The following is a 14,173-nucleotide window of genomic DNA, read 5'->3' as shown; positions in this document are numbered from 1 at the left end:
AATTTGACTGTGACTGAGTTCTGATTGTGTTACCAACTATGCCTGCAATACTCTCCTCCATCCTCAGTCCTCCCCTGTCAGCCTCCATTTCCAAATGACTATTATATTACTCTTCAAATATATCTCTCTTGGTGGTTTTCATTATGGCTTATTTAAAAGCTGTGTTAGTTTCCTGCGGCTGCTTCTTGTGACAAGTTACTACAAACTTGGTGACTTAAAACAACAGAAATATTATCTTCTCACAGTTCTGGTCAGAAGGGTAAAATCAGGGTAAGGACAGTTATGCTCCTTCCAGAGGCCAAGGGCGGAACCTGCCCCATTATTCTTCCAGCTTCTGGTGGGTCCCGGCATTGTTTGGCTTGTGACAGCATCATCTTAATCTTCCAAGCTGCCATCTTTGTTTTTTTGTTGTTGTTTGTTTGTTTGTTTGTTTGTTTTGCTTCAGAAAGCTTTATTGTTTCCATTTCATCCACTGCTTGGGAGAAGACTCCAGGGTGGTTAAAAAGCTGCCCCGTGGCTGCAGGAAAAGTTTCACACATGAGCTCTGGCACCACAGGGATACCAGAGGGGCCCTTCCAAGGTCTTCAGAAACTCCTAGTTTTGCTTGAGGATAAGTCTTTTGAAGAGAGATACCCACCCAGCCCAGCCTGGGGGCCAGACAGCCTGCAGAGGTTAGTCAGGCAGTCACCCATATTCTTGATGAGTTTCACGTCCTCATCCTGGAAGTGGCTTTCCAGGAAGGCACAGAGATAAGAGTCTTCCCCAGGGTGGGAGGTACCCAGGGCTTGCAGATCCAGGGCAGCTTTCATAGCATTCACGGTTTTACCCCACTCATTTTGGGAAGGCTTCTGCAGGTCCCTGAAGAGGACAAGGTCTCTATGATGGTTTTGCCTCTTTCTGGAACTTTCACTATCCTCGTGCTTCTCCTTAGTCAGCTCATGGAAGAAGTGGGCCAGTTCTCCACAGCCACCTCATCAAGGTTAATATAGAAGGCCAGAGACATGGGTATAAGAGGCCCACAGACCGTATATTGACCAGATGGTTGATAGCAGCCTTCACCTCATGGAATAATTGTGAGGAATCTGAGAGCTCATGCGCGATCCATAATAAGGAACTAGGCTCAAATAAGGTGTTGGTTGGTGTCAGAAGGCTGCCATCTTTAAATTTCTCCCTATTGGTCTTCATATAACTTTCTCTTCTTTTGTCTGTATAACCTTCCTCTGCTTCTTTCTGATAACACTTGTGATTAGACTGAGGGCCTATTTACTCAATCCATGATAATCTTCTCAAATCAAGATCATGAATCACATCTGCAGAGGCCCTTTCTCCTCATAAGGCAAAATTTACATATTCCAGAGATTAATATTTGACCTTTTTGGGTGGCCATTATTCAGACTGCTACATAAGCAATCTTCCCTTTCAATCTACAAATTTGTTGATAATGGCACTAGCTTCACTTTTAATAATTGGTCTCACACATGTCCTCACCCATTACACTGTAGATTAACTGAGAATAAATAGATATGGGATTTTTTGTATCATTTTTTTTCCTCTGCAGTAACAAGTTCATAAACTTGCACATGATTATCAACTTCTGTTAAATTAAATTTAATATGTTTTAAAATCATAAACATTACTTAAGGTGACCGCTATTATTGAAAATATTGTTTTCTCATTTTTCAGTGTATACTAAATCTATTCTTTTATTCTATTCTGGTGCTGGATCTTAAGGTTACCAGAATAATACCATGTTCTTATATGCAAAAGTTTCACAGCTTAGTTAGAGAGATGAACAATAAATAACTACAAACAAATGTAATAATGTTAAATGCACAAAAGGAAAACAGAGGTATTCTACTGGGATTCAGATGTTACTCCTGAACAAGGTGGAGCTAAAATTGCTTCTATTATAGAGATTATAACCAATTTATATATTTCTTATCACTAAATTCCAGAATCTTGATTGATAGACTTTCAATATTATTAATCTGAAGTGCATGTGATATATAATTAAAACCTAAAATTATAGTGACCTTGATGTACGCTCTTTGATATATCATGCAGAATAAAGCCATCCATACTTTCTTTTAAAGAACATAATTGCATTTGGCTACATTTTATTGTTTTTTGCTGAGATGATAGGCAAGCATCTTATATCTTGGTTTTTTGACTTCTTTAATCCCCCCTTTTAAAAAATAACTATGTCCTCAAAGGAGCATAGAATTATCTTACAATTCCTGCTCTACTTTTTGAACCTGTGCTCAAGTGCAGAGACAAGTGGTATGAATTAGCTTTGATCTCTTTTATTCTGCTCCTCCAGTAATAATATTCTTGATATGGTCCAATAGTAGTAGTGTTCCTCTCATGATAGGCCTTTTAGAATTTTTTGTCCTGGGAACCAAAGGGCATTGCATTAAAAGCTCAGAGGAGTCACAGGGTTATGGGAATTATAGTCTGATTCCTACTATATTTTAATATATGACAATTTTGTCCCCCAATAATTTATTCTAAATATAATTTTTTAAAATTTATTGTAAGGTTATATCCATCTTGGGGAACCTGGGTGGCTCAGTCTGTTAAGCATCCAACTCTTGGTTTCGGCTCAGGTCCTGATCTCAGGATGCTAAGATCAAGTCCTGTGTCGGACTTTATCCTTGGCACAAAGTCTATTTGTCCCTCCCTCTGCTCCTCCCCCCATGTGCTCTGTCTTTCTTTCTCTCTCTCATAAATAAAAATCATTAAAAAAATATTTTCTCAATCTTACTGGAATCATGACATCTTGATTTTTTTTTCAGATTTTATGACACTTCTTTCCCCTTCTCTTTAAGAGATACTCTATTTTCCTTGTTTCTTAAGGACATAAAGTTCTCACTTGGGTCTAGATAACAATGAATAAAAAAAACCTATTTTGTTTCAAATATTTTTGTTAAAGACCCATTTGTCCTTGACACTCACTGAAGATAGTAAGGAAGACTTCATTCAAGAGGATTACTGTAATAGCCTTTTGCACGCAGGAAGAGAAATCGGGCTCAACTCTGAGAAAAGAAAAGCAGCATGGTATAGCCAAGGAGCAAAGTGGGAGTCGACAGATGAACAGTTACTAAGAGGAAAAACATCAAGGCTTTGATGATTCTGGCTGAAGGGACTTGACAGGATTCTTGCTGAGGGCAGGCCAGGGTGAGAAGATATCCAGGGTGGAGGATGAAGAATTCAATCAGATATGGAGGGTGATCAGATACCAAAGATGGAGGATTCTGGCTAAACTGACTTAGCAGGATTCTTGCTAAAACTGGACTCTACAAGAAGGGAGATTGAAGATAGGGCCTCTTACAGAGCTGGGGGCTCAGAGGAGTCAAAACTCCTTAATCAAGTTTAATCAGAGAGAGAATCTTTTTCATTTCCTATTGCTTCTGAGGGCATTTAAACTATCTTGGAAAATCTCTTTCTACTCTTTGCTTTTTACCAACAGCATTTATTTATTTTTTATTTTTTAAAAAAATATTTAATTTATTTACCTGACAGATCACAAGTAAGCAGAGAGGTGGGCAGAGAGAGAGAAAGGAAAGCAGGCTGCCTTCTGAGCAGAAAGCCGGATGTTGGGCTCGATCCCAGGACCCTGGGATCATGACTGGAGCCGAAGGCAGAGGCTTTTAATCCACTGAGCCACCCAGGCTCCCCACCATCAGCATTTATTGACGCTTACTGTTGGCTGTACATTGCTCTGATGTTTTAGATCCATTGCAGGAGCTAGCTGTTATCTTATGTTAAAGATGAGAATACTGAGGATCAGAGAAATTAATCTGTGCAAGGTCATATAGCTAGGAAGTGGTGAAATGAAATCAAGATCTAATTTTCCCATTCATTATTTCATCTGGCATATATACGTTGAATACTTATGTTATAGGATTTCTTTTCTTCAGTGCCCATGGTTCTAGGTTGCAGCAGTCCTCTTGGTCATGCTGCTTGGAAGAATGAAGAGGTAGATCAGACAGAGTTTGTGAGCAGCAAAGCAAAGTTTATTGAGTGACAGAAGGAAGCTCCTGAAGAGGGAGGGGACCCAGGAGGGTTGCCATTTGGCATTTAGATCTAGGGAGGTTTTATGGGTTTGTTGGCTGGCTGTTTTAATCTGATTAACCCTCCTTGCACCTGTCACTCAGTCATGATTTTTGTCTTCTGCCTATCCAGTGGGAAAGGGTGGAGACCTTCCAGGGTGGCATAAAATCCTTTTAAGGTGGTTTCCTCTTAAGGTGGAGGCTCCTTGACCCTGCCTTCCTTTCTTCCAACTATCCTTCTCTTATTCTATATCAGGCACTGTTTTGGACAGTGAAGACAGGAAATGAACAGGAAAAGGTAATGTCACTTCTTCCACAAAGGCAACAACAGAATATGGGATATTCTAATATAAGATATTCCAATATGGGATACCTAACATTTAGGTGACCACATAAATAAATGTACAATTTCATCTTTGATATTTGTTATGAAGAAAGAGACATGACAATTTGTGTTATGGGAGGATTGCTTATATTCTTTTTTTTTATTATTATGCATTTTTTAAATTAATTTATTTATTTTCAGAAAAACATTATTCAGGGTGCCTGGGTGGCTCAGTGCGTTAAGCCTCTGCCTTCGGCTCGGGTCATGATCTCAGGGTCCTGGGATCGAGTCCCGCATCTGGCTCTCTGCTCGGCAGGGAGCCTGCTTCCTCCTCTCTCTCTCTGCCTGCCTCTCTGCCTACTTGTGATCTCTCTCTGTCAAGTAAATAAATAAAATCTTTTAAAAAAACAAAAAGAAAAATAGTATTCATTATTTTTTCACCACACCCAGTGCTCCATGCAATCCGTGCCCTCTATAATACCCACCACCTAGTACCCCAACCTCCTACCCTCCCCCACCACTTCAAACCCCTCAGATTGTTTTTCAGAGTCCATAGAAATAAGTCAAGCAGAGAGAGTCAATTATCATATGGTTTCACTTATTTGTGGAACATAACAAATATCATGGAGGGATTGCTTGTATTCTTAAAGAGGGGTCCTATAAGGTTGCTTTGGAAAACACTCATTAGGGTTTCTCTCTCCATGCTATGAGAATGGCATGTGCAGTGTGCGCAAGACACAGGCATTACTACAAACTGAGTTGTGTCCGCACCCCCTCCATTCATATGTTTACACTCTAAATCCCCAATGTAAAGGTATTTGGAGATAGGGCTTTTGGGAGGTAATCGAGTTTAGATGAGGTCATGTGGGTGGAGTTACCATGACAGGATTAGTACTTTAGGAGAAGAAACATGGGAGAGTTTTCTTTCTGTCTCCTTGCATCACACACACAAAAATTGTGTGAACGCACCATGAAATGGCAGCAGTCTACAGTCATGAAGAGGGACCTCACCAGAAACTCTCCAGGCTGGCACCTTGATCTTGATCTTGTTAGCCTCTAGAACTATGAGAACATAAATTTCTGTTGTTTATGCCACAATCTATGTTAGTTACAACAATCCTGTTGTTTACGCTGCAGCCTGAGCTGACTAGACAGGCATACACAAACATTCTGTACAAGAAGATAACTTGGCCTGTTGGAAAATATGGAAGGCCAGTGCGGTTATTGTGCAGAGGACAAGAGGGAGTGTCACTTGGAGCGAAGCTAAAGATTCAGTTCATGGTTGATCCAGTTTATGTACAGTCTTGCGTCCAGCATTAGGAATATGACTCTTTATCCTGAGAGCATTTGGTAATCATTGAAGAGCTCATGACTCGACCCATTTGCATTCTGGAAAGATCAGTCTGGCCATTATGCAGGCTGTGGATGTGAGAGGGGGATGGTGAAGAATTACACAAGAGCCAGGGATGGTCCCCATGTTTTTTCCTTGCACAGTTGAATTCAGGGAGGAGGGAATGCTGAACAAGGAACAGATGTACAAGGATGGAAGATGTGAGACAGTCTATAAACCTCCAACCTTGCCTTATCTAAATCCTCGTGTATAATCCCCTATAGGCCAAACACAGAAGCAGATTTGGAGTAACATTAAAGGCTCATTTTTCCCATGATTTTGAGATAACCTTGAAACATTTAAGTGATAACTTCGACAGGCAGTTAGTATACTGGAGCTTAGAGGAGAAGTCAGGGATAAAGATCTGTATTTGTGGGCATTTGCCATTAAGGAAATTGAAGAAATACGGGGAATATAGAGTAAGAACATAGAACAGTCCAGAACCAAATAAACCTTATACTTCAAACCAAATAAACCTTATACTTAATGACCACATAAAAGAAAATAACTTGTAAAGGTCAGGAATGAATGAAGGAAGATCCCTACTTTACTCCCATCTCTCCCCTGTCTAGCAGAGAACTATTGCTTCTCTGCCTTTTTGATATCATTGGCTACTTTGAGCTACTGGTGGAAGATTGGAGAGTAGGAAATGGGTAGATATCTGGGGATATCATCCTGTATTAGTTTTCTATGATTGCTATAATACATTAGCATGTATTTAATTGCTTAAAACAACATGTCTTTATTATCTTATAGGAGTCTGAAGAAGGTCTCACTGGGCTAAAATCAGGTGTTAGCTAGGCTATAGTTCTTCTAGAGAGTCAAGGGAAGAATTTGTTTCTTTGCCTTTTCCAACTGGAAGAGGTCATCTACGTTCCTTGGATTGTAACCCTTTTCTCATCTTCAAAGCCAGAAATGTAGTATCTCCAAATGTAGTATCTTGGCGTCTCTGATGCCAACCCTTGCTTCTGTTCTCTTATCCCTGACTCTCCTGTCTCTGTCTTTTTCTTATAAGGCCCCTTATGATTTTATCTGGCAAGTCCAGAAAATCCAGGTTAATCTCCCCATCTCAAGATTCTTAATTTAATCACAACTCCAGAGTCCTTTCTGTTATGTCAAGTAATAGATGCAGAGGCCCTGAGGATTGGGTTGTGGTCCTTTGGAGGGGGACATTACTCTGCCTACTATGTACTTCCCCTTATTCATCTGGCTATGGCTCCAGTTCCAGTCACAAGTCTCCTCCTAGTTGGTGTGAGTTCCTGACTTGAAGACTCCATTGTAATTTCAGATCCTACCAGATACCTCTGGCTTTGGGACTCTGATAACCCACTTCTCATCACTCCCCTTTCAGGGATGGTGGATGCTCCCTGATGCTGCTAGTCTCGGGGTTCCTTCACTTTTTTTTTGTTTGGAGTCTCAGGTCTTCTATTACACAGGTAACCATAGACTACATGTGAAAGGCCTCAAGTGGTTTCTGGTTTTCCACCTTGCTGGATCTTGACAGGTGAGAACTGATGGCAGCTTGGATTCAGGAATAATAGAGCTAGGAACATTTGCTCATATTTAAGTGAAATGATTTTTAAAAATGATTAGATTGAGGAAAGTCCCTGTGTCAAAAATCCTGCCATATTCTGTCATGTTAATATTATTTTTTTAAAGTGTTACTTATTTCTCAATGAGTATCTCTTATTTCTCATGAGATATGTGTCTTATATTTGTGGAAATTAGAGAAAAGACTGCTGCAAAACTTCCTTTTTTGACTAGGTACTTGATATATTAACAACTTCCATGGATGGATGGATTTTTTGTTATTTGGTTGTGATTGAAGCAAGACTTAGTTGGAGGGAAATTAAGGCCATCAGTAAATATCCAAGGAAAGTAACTATTAATGAAAGGGATTTACACATGATAAATTTTAAATAATACTAAAACTACAGTTTTTCAGAGATAAATTTCAAGATTAATGAATCAAATATTTCCTCTGGGATGTAGATAAGGAAAAAAAAGCTCAAATAACACATTTTTAAGATGCATAAAAAATTTATTACAGCTGTTTAACTTCATCCTGGAAAACTTTACTTCTCTTCAGCATCAAGATCTTGATTAGAGTATATTATCTGAACTGATTTAGAAATCTATGCACTGGAACAGCTTGGTGAAACAGATTTTGACTATTTGGGTTCAGTCCCAGCTCTGCTGCTCATTAGCTTTGTGATCTCAATCTGCCTAGCCATTCTGAGCCTTGGTTCTCATGAGTAGCACAGAATCAATTTAACCCATTTTAGGAAACTGTTTGAGGATTAAATGTAAAGTATCTGTTTCTTAGTAGATGGGCAGATTTTTTTTTTTTTTTTTTTTTTTTTTTTTTTTTTACTTGATGTCACAGTAGAAAATCCCAGTTGTAAAACTAAAGATTTATTGGGGCACCTGGGTGGCTCAGATGGTTAAGCATCCAGTTCTTGATCTGGACATGGTCATCTCAGGCCATGATCTGAGATGACCTGGGATTGAGCCCCACATGGGACTCTGTGCTCAGCAGAAAGTCTGCTTGATATTTTCTCCCTCTCTCTCTCTGCCCCTCCCCTACTCTGCACTCTGTCTCTAAGTAAATAAATAATAAATCTTTAAAAGAAACAAAACTAAAGATTTTTTTTTTAACTTTCTCTCCTTGCATTCTCTAGTTTTCTTCTCATGGTGACAGGTGTCTATTAATCATTACAGAGGAAAAAGAGGGTAGGAAGTTAAATAAATAGGTCTGGATTTCAAGGAAGAAGTCCAGATTGGAAATATACATTTGTTAGTAATTACCATATGGATGGTATTTAAAGTTATGAGACTAGGTGAATATGGGGATGAGAAAATACAGAAGTAAAAAAAAAAAATCAGTTGCATTTCTACTTACTAAATAATTGAAAAGAGGAATTGGGAAGAAAATCCCTTTACAATGGCATCAAAAAGAATAAAATACCTAGGGATAAATCTAAACAGGGAAGTAAAAGATCTGTACACTGTACCTGTGGGGCTAAAAATACATTATATGTTTATAAAAAATTTTAAAAAAAGATCTGTTTACTGAAACCTATAAAACATTGATAAAGTTATTGAAGGAGATATGAATAAATGAAAAGATGTCTCATGATCATGGATTGGAAGAAATAATATTGTTAAAATGTCCATACTACCCAAAGTGATCTACAGATTCAGTGCAATTGCTATCAAAATTCCAATAAAAAAATTCTAATGGCATTTTTTACAGAAATAAGCTAAACATTGCTTAAATTGCTTTTTTTTAAAAGATTTTATTTATTTATTTGACAGAGAGAGATCACAAGTAGGCAGAGAGGCAAGCAGAGAAAGAGAAAGGAGGAAGCAGGCTCCCTGCCGAGCAGAGAGCTGGATGTGGGACTCGATCCCAGGACCCTGAGATCATGACCTGAGCTGAAGGCAGAGGCTTAACCCACTGAGCCACCCAGGCGCCCCCACTGCTTAAATTCTTAAAATAGACTGAACACTGCATAAAATCCTTAAATAAGGAGCCAAAAAAGAACCAGATAGCCAAAACAGTCTTTAGAAAAAAAAAAAAAACAAAGGCAGAGACATCACACTACTTGATTTCAAACAATATTACAAAGCTATAGGAATGAAAAACAATATGTTGTTTGGCATATACACAGAAGCATAGATTAATGGAATAGAATAGAGAGTCCAAAATAAACTCATGTATATACGATTAAATTTTGACCAATGATCCCAGAATATACAATGAAAAGAATAGTCTCTTTAATACATGATATGGGAAAATTGGGCAACCACATGCAAAAGAATGAAACTCGATTCCTACCTTACACCAGACACAGAAAACCAACTCAGTATAAAGACTTGAACAGGGGGACGCCTGGGTGGCTCAGTTGGTTAAGCAGCTGCCTTCGGCTCAGGTCATGATCCCAGCATCCTGGGATCGAGTCCCACATCAGGCTCCTTGCTCTGCAGGGAGCCTGCTTCTCCCTCTCCCTCTGAGTCTGCCTTCCACTCTGTCTTCCTGTGCTCGCTCTCTCTCTGACAAATAAATAAATAAATAATCTTAAAAAAAAAAAAAAAAGACTTGAACAGGGACACCTGGGTGGCTCAGTGGGTTGAAGCCTCTGCCTTCAGAACAAGTCATGGTCTCAGGGTCCTAGGATTTAGCCTCACGTCCAGCTCTCTGCTCAGCAGGGAGCTTGTTCCCCCCCCCCCTCTCTGCCTGCCTCTCTGCCTCTGTCTCTGTCAAATAAATAAATACATCTTTAAAAAAAAAAAAAAGTCTTAAACATAAGACCTGAGCCATAAAAATCCTGGAAGAAAACATGGGGAGTAATCTCTTTGATATTGCTATTGGCAATAATTTTTTGAAATAGTTGACAGAAGCAAACACAACAAAAGCAAAAATAAACAAGTGAGACTACATCAAATTTATTTATTTAAGATCTACTTATTTGCCAGAAAGAGACAAGCCAGGGGGCAGCAGGCAGAGGGAGAAGCTGATTCCCCCCCCGCTAAGCAAGGAGTCTGATGTGGGACTCCATCCCAGGACACTGAGATCATGACCTGAGCTTAAGGCAGATGCTTAACCTATCAAGCCATCCAGGCATCTCTGAGACTACAACAAATTTAAAAGCATCTATACAGCAAAGAAAAGCATCAACAAAATAAAGAAGCAAACTGTGCAATGGGAGAAAATATTTATTTGCAAGCCACATATCTGGTAAGAGGTCAATATCCAAGATATCCAAGGAATGCATTAAATATACTAACACCCCAAAATAATCCAATTAAAAATGGGCAGAGGACCTGAAGAGACTTTTTTTTCAAAGAAGACAACAAAATAGCCAACAGGTAGGTAAAGAAGCATTCAGCATTGCTAGTCATCTAGAAAATGCAAATCAAAACCATGCTGAGATACCACTGCACACCTGTTAGGGTGTTTTTTAATGCAACGATAAGAGATAACAAATGCCAGTGAGGATAGAGAGAGAAGAGAACCCATGTGCACTGTTGGTGGGAATGCAAATCGGTACAACTACTGTGGAAAACAATACGGAAGTTCCTCAAAAAACTAATAACAGAACTACCATATGACCCAGCAATTCCACTTCTGGTTATACATCCAAAGAAGATTAAATTACTATCCCAAAGAGATATCCATGTTACTATGTTCATTGCAGCATTATTCATAATAGCCAAGGTATGGAATAAGGAAATCCTGTCATTTGCAGCAGTACAGCTGGAACTGGAGGACATTACGCCAAGTTAGTAAGTCAGACAGAGGAAGAAAAATACTGCATGGTATGGCTTATCTGCAGTCTTTTGAAAAAAAAAAAAAAAAAAAAAAAAAGATGAAACTTAACAAAGTAGAATGATGGCTGCCAGAGCAGACAAATTTTCAGTTATAAGGTGAATAAAGTCTGAGAGTCTAATTTATAACATGATGACTATAGTTGACAATACTTATTTGTATGATTGAAAAACTTAAATGTTCTTACCAAAAAAAAAAAAGTATGTGAGATGATGGACATGTTAATTAACTTGGTTGTGGATATCTTTTACAATGTATACATATATCAAATGTTCATGTTGTAAACGTTAAATATATTGTAATATTATTTGTCAATTATACCTCAACAAAGCAGAAAAAAAGCGAAAACAAAGAGAACAAACATTTAAAATGTTCAAGGAAACTGGCCAAATGTTTTTAACTGCGGTTATTGCCAAATACTAATACAAAAAACAAATTTTATGATATAATATATTTAATATTTTATTTACATTATAATTAAATATGTATTGAATTATCATATTATTAATTGCATAATTAAAGTTAGTTATGATTAAAATTAACTTAATTGTAGAATTAAAATAAATATTACAACCTCATAATGTCCCAATAAAACAAAGGAAAAATAAATTACAAGAAAAAAAGAAGTAAGTTTAAGAGAACTCTCACATTGTAAGGTTGGAAGAATGAAGAGGAACTAGCAAAGGAACATGAGAAGGAGAAGTCAGATATATAAGGGCAAAACCAAGAAAGTATGATGTCCTGGAAGCCAAGTAAAAAAGCATCTCCAGGAGGAGAAATATTCACTGTGTCACATGCTGGATGGATCAGGTATGATAAGGACTGAGAGCTGGCCAGTGGATTTAGCAAAGTGATTTGATTTTTTTTTTTTTTTTTTTTTTTTTTTTTTTTTTTTTTTTTTTTTTTTTTTTTGTGGTTTAGTAGGAGGCAAAAACCTAAGTAGCATGGGTTCAAGACACAATAGGGGGAGAAGAACTGGAGCCAGTAACTTTTGTAGACCTTATAGAGGAATTTTTCTGTAAGAAAAAGTGAGAAATGGGTCAGTAGCTGGATGGGGAAATGGGTCCAAATAAAATTTTATCTGTTTTAAGGTGGGAGAAATAGCCACATCTTTGTATATTCGTGAGAATAATTTAGTAGCATAGGAAATAGTAATACACAAAGAGTTGAGAGAAAAAGAATAAGAGATAGAGAAAAGGATGTAATGGACAAATTACCAAAAAAAAAATAAAAAAAAAAAGATCAGCTTTACCTAGATAATTCCTCCATAGGAACAGGAAAGAACTTAGAAAATAGGACACAAATCAGAGTAGAAGGATACATCTAATGATAAGAACTCTTCTGATTGCTGTAAGTTCCTTAGTGGAAAAAAGAAACAGTCATCAGTTGAGAGTGGAGATTAGAGAGGAGATTTCAGCAGCTTGAGAAGAGAATGGAGAAGCATAAAAGCTGATCTAGAAGAGATAAGAAGGGGGAGTGTGGTACCACTGCCAGGTGCTGCTAAGGGTGTGGTTTTGGTTTGTCATCATGAATTCAGCATGATTATGTGCTTTTTTCCTGCTATATTCACTGCATGGGTGCAGGCACAGAGTAGAGAGGAAGCTGATTTAATCAGGTGTGTTTTCACTATGCCACTGTAACTCAGAGTGGGACGAGAGCTAGGATGGAAGCAAGAGCGTGATTACAAGGACTGATGATGAAGTGTGAGCTGAGTCAAGAAGGGAGAGAGAACAAAAGATGAATGAAGGACAGTGAAAGATAATACAAGCAATGGACTAAAAATTGCAGTCTGGTAGGGATTTTATGAAGGTGAATACTATGAAAACTAGAAAGAATAATGTAGAAAATATGAGGTTATATCAGTCAGGGATCTAGCAGAAAACCAATGGCATATTCAAAATGGGCAATTAGAGAAAAGTTGGTTGACTACAAATGGGGATCCAAGTTTAAGGATCCCATGTGGAATAGTTGTACACTACCCTGTGATTACCAGTGGGTTAACAACCCTAAACCTCAAGCCTGAAGAAGAGGAAGCTGGAACCTAGGTAGATAGAAGTTAGTGGAGATGGTCATCTCATGGGACTGCAAGCCAGGCCGCCATTATGGTGTGGGAGCGGATTCTGGGAATAGTATGAACTGACTTCACTCTCCTGTTGCCGTCTCGTGTCCTACAGTCACTCCCACTGACAGCCACAAGTAAAAGGAGATTTTTGATGCCATCTACATGGGACAAAGAGCAGAGTGGAGAAGAATGGGGAGTAGATCTTGGGGAACAAACACAAGTTATCCAGTATATAGGCTTAAGGAGACTGGCAGTAATCCAATAACCGAAATTGAGGAGGATAGATTAATAGGAAGGTGGGAGAGGTGGATATCCTGGGAGCATGGGAGATAGGTGGTATTAACTGGAAGATATGGAGGGACTTGAGCTTGATTATATGGAATCCAAAACTGGTGATTTCATAGTCAAGCAGAGAGAATGGTCTGGAAGTAACAATGAGGGACAAGGAGCCCCCTGGTCAGAGAGAAAAACAATGACTATGAAGAATAGGTGTAGAATGAGTATGCCTTTATTAATTAACTCAACAAAGATTTATTGAATAACTGATATGTACTCAGCACTGCTCTGGACACTTGGAATATATCAAAGAGGAAAAAAAAAGATTAAAACTCCTGCCCTTATGAGGGAAAGCACTTAATAAATAGTAAGCGTACATAAAAATAAAATTTATGGTATCCCAGAGCATGGTAAGCATCACTGAAAAAAGTAGCACAGAATAGGGAGAGTTAGAGGCTTGAGGTGAAGGTAAGATTGCCACTTTTTTCTTTTTTAAGATTGAAATTTTAAGCAATAATTAAGAGTGTTAGCTTCTAGAAGGATACTTTTGGATAAAATGGTTTTAGGGGTAAAGAAAGCTGGACTCTGAGCTTGGGAGAAGAGAGGCTAATGCCTGGCAGGATAGAGAGGGTTCATGAGCAGAAAGAGAACGGGAGGCTATTAGCCCATGACTTTATGACTCAAACCCCTCTACCTCTCTGGTCTTCATATTCTCCTCACCTTGGCTAGTTTTCTT

At 38.4% G+C, this 14,173-nt stretch overlaps 1 pseudogene; it reads right to left on the bottom strand.

Moving 5' to 3' along the window:
* Positions 1 to 594: 594 nt before the first annotated feature.
* On the bottom strand, positions 595 to 1,094 carry LOC132013838 (ferritin light chain-like; annotated as a pseudogene).
* Between the last annotated feature and the right edge of the window lie 13,079 nt (positions 1,095 to 14,173).

Source organism: Mustela nigripes, chromosome 1 (assembly GCF_022355385.1).
Source record: "Mustela nigripes isolate SB6536 chromosome 1, MUSNIG.SB6536, whole genome shotgun sequence".
NCBI classification, from domain to species: domain Eukaryota; kingdom Metazoa; phylum Chordata; class Mammalia; order Carnivora; family Mustelidae; genus Mustela; species Mustela nigripes.
The sequence above is the reverse complement of the archived record's forward strand: the minus strand, read 5'-3'. Positions and strand labels throughout refer to the sequence as shown.